The sequence below is a fragment of the Juglans microcarpa x Juglans regia genome, chromosome 7S (genome assembly GCF_004785595.1).
Source record: "Juglans microcarpa x Juglans regia isolate MS1-56 chromosome 7S, Jm3101_v1.0, whole genome shotgun sequence".
Taxonomy (NCBI): Eukaryota; Viridiplantae; Streptophyta; class Magnoliopsida; order Fagales; family Juglandaceae; genus Juglans; species Juglans microcarpa x Juglans regia.
Window position 1 is genome coordinate 15,197,206 of NC_054607.1, and position 6,045 is coordinate 15,203,250.

Sequence of the window (6,045 nt, forward strand, 5' to 3'; positions counted from 1 at the left end):
CTAGTCATCCGATGCGATGCCGGTTTTGAAAAAGGGATTACTATGTTATCGCTTTTTCTTACTGATGATCTTGAACGAGAGATTTAAGGATTTCTCTAAAAAATATTTCAAGATAACAAATTGCAGTGTACCAACAATTTACACTGCTTCCAGCTGTGGCTTACTTAAAAGCCATTTTTTAAGATTGCGCTCTCTTTGTAGGGCTTGTGTGGAGATCAAGAAATTGATCTCAAAATTTGATTTAATTTTCTTTTTTCAATCTTTTTTGCACTGTAGTTATTGTACTGGAGTATTTATTGGGGAATTACACTCTCTCTACATGTATTATCTTTTCCATTTATAATGAAATTTGCTTGTTTAGAAAAAAAAAAAAAAAAAAAAAAAACTATGCTAGTCAATAGCAGTACCAAAATATAGAAAGTTCTGGATTTTCTAAGATGAGGCAGTGAAAACCCTAAGAGCACTGGCGCTTAGCCAGATGCTAGCGGAACCCCCCAACAAATTAATGTCTAATATCAGCCAAAAATGACCTGTAGTAACTCAAAATAACTCTACAAATTTGATCTACTGCAAAGTCATTATTTTATTCTTATTTGACCTCAATTTAACAGTACACCAAAATTATTTCTCAGTTTATTTCCATTTCTTATTCTTTTTTGACCTATCAATCTCATTTTAATATCTTATTCTTATTTTTATGATTGTTGGATTGAAAAAAAGTTAGCAAGAAATGATAGATGAAAAATATAGATATTCGGTTGGATACAAGAAAGGTTGACAAGGTAAGATATTTACACGTAATTTTAAATGAATGCAAGCATAGAATTTTAGAAGTTACAGTTAGATTCAGAAAGAAAATATCATTCAAAAATATAAGTAACAAAGTATAAGTAAAAAAAATAATTTAGTTAGAATGAACGAAATAACAGGTATATTATTAAATATAAACCATCATAAAACGTGTTATAAATTATGATAATTAAAATAAAATATATTTTGATTAACTAAAATATAAAATATAACCAGTAAATCTATAAAATATGATGAATATAAATTAGACAAGGAATAATAAAAAAAATCGAAAGTAAATAATATTTTATAATTATTTAGAGTTTAGATAGATAATTTGGAATTAGGTTATGAATGGGGGTGGACAAAAGGGAAAAATCGTGATACTAGGTAAATCTTGGTTAATCCAGCCTGGTTTGGATTTGAAGATGACTTTCAGAACATCTCAACGCATCCCTTCTCCAATTCAAATGTGTATTGATGTGTAGTGAAGTGTTTTTTGATGCGTTTTCAAATACGACAAACTGACAATCTGACCTGAATAAGGGATTGTTTCCATGCATGTAGTAAGGCTCCGAAGGCCCTCATCTCTACGCAGAGCTCGTCACTGTGGGCAGACCCACCTCCTGCCGTCATCGACGCCGGACCTCACCAGTTTAGCCCACTTCATGGCATGGGCGAGTGGGCATCTCATCTGCAATCTAGGAAACGCACGAATTGGAAGCATCTCAAGACCCACAGTGAAGGCAACCCAGGTCCGTTGATCGCGTGAGAGATAAGTCCCTTCCAATCCAGCTGGGTTGCATCTACTGCCTGGTAACCGTACGACATCACTTCCCCCTTCCTTTTACAGAGATTCCCCTGCCCCCCTGACCCAAAGCCTACGAACTACTTGTCTAAGGTTTTGACCATAGATTAGCGTTTAACAGTGTAGAAATTTTTTATTTCCGTAGCCCCTTGCATTACAAATTCACAAATGCCGACACAAATGCAACCCACCATTCCAAAAATCTGCGAACACTGCACCTCAAGAAGTCGATCCTACCATAAACACCCACGGGGTATTTCTATCGTCACCACGGCTCCAAGAACACGGTCCTTCCAAGTATGTGAATCTAACTCATCTCAAATATTTTAGCTGTTATTTATGCAATGCACAAATATGAGTTGGCGTGACTCCAGTTGGGAGATGAATTTCACCTAAAAGTTATTATTGTAGTGGTTACTGACCGAGATAAATGTGTATCCATATTATTAGAGCTGTTTCGATGAGTACGATAGTGCTAAGTTTCATGTTATTTTAATTTTCATTTGTAATGGTCAGCTGTTTAGATGAGTATTAGAGCTGTTTACCCATTTCCTTTGTTTAGATGTTATGGTTTGAAATAGCATAATGATGATGCATAATGAGATTATTTAACAATGCATAATCCTGTAATGTTTATGGTTTGCCGTGCATGTAGTTTTTTTTTTTTTGGTATGCATACTTGAATGTGGTACTGGTAGTGGGGTGTTTTGTTTTTTGTTCTGCTACAGTAGTGGTGTATGTGTTGATGCTTATGTGCATATAATCATTTAGGAAGATTTGTTGGTTGAAGGGAAATGCAGAGTACTGAAATGACATGTCACGTTCAATTTCTGTCCCACTGTGGATATTTTTTTGCTTGCCTCATTTATTTATGCTTTGGATTTTTTCCTTCCTTGGCTGGTTTGCTGAAGCCAATAACATATATATCGAACCAAAAAAAAAAAAAAAAATAATCGCAGAAAGTCCAATATTCGACAATAATGCATTATATATCGACCTCAAGGGCATATCACAAATAATAGGAGACAATTACAGCATAATATATGTTTATTCGTTCTGATTCCCAAAGGAGAACAAAAAAAATGGTTAACAATCTTTCAGGTAGTGATCACTGATCAGCAGTAACTTGGGAAAAAAATTTCTGCGCTATATGCAGTCATCTCACTTATCTTAATCATCAACTGCATATACATCAAAATGATTCATTCGGTGTGTTTTTCTGAAATCTCTACTCGATGCATACCTTTGGACATGATTTGACCTGAACATGCCGTTATCTTTAATGTAATTGGCGATGTGTGATCTGGTGGTGGGTGGTGGGGGCAGGTTCTTGATCATGTTGTTGCTAGCATTAGGATGATCTTGTGTCTTTGGTGAAATCATCTCATTAAAAAAAAAAAACACATCTGGGGATAATTAATTATAATTTGGTGGGTTTAAGTAGTAGTAGTAGTAGTACAACTACTGCATAATAATTCTGTTAAAACCAAGAGAAAACACTGGAGCTGTATTTTATCTGTGTGGAACTTGGGACCTAAATAAGGCTGTAGAACATAGCGTACAGCAAGGCTATTATTTAGATCTCTTCTTGTGTCATTACTGTACTCTCAAGGCATGCGCATGCGGAAGTTGATATATATATATATATATATATATATATATATATATATAACATGATTTTTTTTTTTTTTGATAAGTAATTAAGAAGTTTTATTCATAATAATAGGCAAAATCCAAGTATACAGGAAGTATACATGAGAAATACCTATCTATAATTTACAATTGAGAGAAAAAAACTTTCAACTCCTCCATTGTTCTCTCTTAGTTTTCAAAACTTCTATTATTTCGCTCCCGCCAAATACACCAACACATACATATAGGGACCATTTTCCATATTGTTGCAACTTATGTATTTCCTCGAAGGCCTCTCCAGCATGCTAGAAAGTCCAACAATCTGCCGGGCATAACCCATGATAAACCAAGTCCTGTATAAAAATTATCCCAAAGAGTCCTAGCCACCTCGCAATGTAGAAACAAATGATCAACATATTCGCCATCTTTCTTGCACATATAACACCAGTCTAATACCATTAATCGACGTCTCCTGAGATTATTCATGGTGAGAATTTTGTCCAAAGCTGCTGTCCAAACAAAAAAAGTTGCTTTTGAAGGAGCTTTGGTCTGCCAGATACTCTTCCATGGGAATGAGAGCCTACCCGGGTCTAATAAAACTCTGTGAAATGATCGGACTGTAAATTTACCTTTTTTGGAAGGGCTCCAAAACATCCTATCCATCATACCCTCGGTCATACATACTGAATACAAAGCTGCATAGAAGTCTGAAATAACCTCCAACTCCCAATCTTGGGCTGCCCTAGTGAAGTTCACATTCCATTGAGGGGAGCCATTAGAAAAAGCCAAAAGGTCCGCTATCGCTGCATCCTTTACTCGTGCTAACTCAAAAATAGCGGGGAAGATGTCTTTGAGACAACTTTCAGCACACCATTATCATGCCAAAATCTGATGCGAGAGCCATCGCCCACAACAATATGTGTCTGTCTCCTAAAAATCTCCCAACCCTTCCTAATGTTTTTCCACAACCCTACACCATGTGAACCACATACCTCATTCGAGTACCGACCACCCCATGCTTCCCCAACCTGTGCATCAATAATAGACTTCCACAAAACCCCCCGTTCTTGTTGGTACCGCCACAACCATTTACCTAATAAAGCTTGATTGAATTTCATCAAATTATGAATACCCAAACCACCCCCAGAAATTGGAATGCATACCGTGTTCCAATTGACCAGATGGAACTTGAACTCATCCTCCAAACCACTCCATAAGAAATCACGTTGTAACTTCTCAATACGGTTGGCAATCTTTGCTGGGAGTGGGAACAATGACAAAAAATAGGTGGGTAGGTTAGAGAGAGTACTTTTAATCAATGTAAGCCTACCACCTTTCGATAAATACAACTTCTTCCAAGATGCCAGCCTACGCTCCACCTTTTCAACCACTGGATCCCAAATCTGCTTTGATTTGAAGGAGGCACCCAATGGTAATCCAAGGTACTGAAGAGGTAGAGAAGATACCTTACACCCAAGAGAGAGGCTAGAGTTGCCACATCAGGAACATTACCCACTGGCACCATCTCAGACTTTGCCAAATTAACTTTCAAACCCGAAACAACTTCAAAACAAAGAAGTAGAGCCCTCAAAGATTGGATATGCCCAAGATTTGCTCCACAGAATATAAGAGTGTCATCAGCAAACAGCAAATGAGAAATATTAAGAGAACCATTCCCCACCGGGAAACCGTGGAGAGAGCCGCCTTCCACAAGACCTACAATCATCTTACTAAGGGCTTCCATGACAAATAGGAAGAGTAATGGCGATAGCGGGTCTACTTGTCTCAACCCACGAGAGGAGTTAAAGAAGCCTGCTGGAGAACCGTTCACCAAGATAGAGAATTGAGCTGTTGAGATACAAAACTCTATCCATTTCCTCCATCTCTCTCCAAAACCACATCTTTCAAGTAAATAGAGCAGAAATTTGCAGTTGACATGATCATAGGCTTTTTCCATGTCTAGTTTGCAGATTAACCCAAGTTCTCGAGATTTGAGACATCCGTCCAACACCTCATTTGCAATTAGAACCAAATCAAGGATTTGTCTACATTTAACAAATGCGTTTTGTGGCTTCGAGATTAACTTCTCCATCACTGTACTCAATCGGTTTGCTAGCATTTTGGAGAGAATCTTATAGATCCCAGTCACAAGGCTTATAGGATGATAATCACGAACATCCACTGACCCCACCTTTTTTGGTATGAGTGCTAAGAAGGTGGCATTAAGGCTTATTTCAAAACTAGCATAAAAATGGAACTCTTGAAAAACCCGCATAAGATCACCCTTGATCACTTCCCAACAGGTTTGGAAGAAACCCATGGTAAAACCATAAGGGCCAGGGGCCTTATCACTAGCCATGCCACGAACAACTTTGCATATTTCGTCATCTTCAAAGGGCCTCTCCAACCACTCTGCACCCTCTTGATCTAAAGCTGAGAAAGTCAACCCATCTACTAACGGTCTCAAAGATTGTTGTTCGGTTAGGAGATGTTCATAATATTGTCCCATGTGCTCCTCAATACTTGGCTCATCCGAAAAAACTACACCATCAACCATTAAAGTATCTATAGCGTTGATCCTCCAACGCGAATTAGCCACCCTGTGAAAGAATTTTGTGCATCTATCTTCCTCCTTAAGCCATAAAGCCCTAGATTTTTGTCTCCAAGATGTCTCTTCCATTAGTAATACTCGTTCAAGATCTGTAACTAACTGTCTCTTGCGAACTTTTTCAGCTTCGTTCAGAATTCTTGCCTCCTCCTCCCCCTCCCCCTCCAGGCCCTGTAACTCCTCCGTAAGGGAACGTCGCTGTAATATA

At 37.8% G+C, this 6,045-nt stretch overlaps 1 long non-coding RNA gene across 2 annotated transcripts; it reads left to right on the top strand.

Moving 5' to 3' along the window:
• Positions 1-1,376: 1,376 nt before the first annotated feature.
• LOC121240298 lies at positions 1,377-2,145 on the top strand. 2 transcript variants are annotated; one of them, XR_005935510.1, is made up of 2 exons: positions 1,377-1,611; positions 1,743-2,145. It is a non-coding gene; the product is annotated as an uncharacterized LOC121240298 (long non-coding RNA). The 2 variants fall into 2 exon arrangements; XR_005935509.1 differs by having other exon boundaries at positions 1,377-1,605.
• Positions 2,146-6,045: the final 3,900 nt, after the last annotated feature.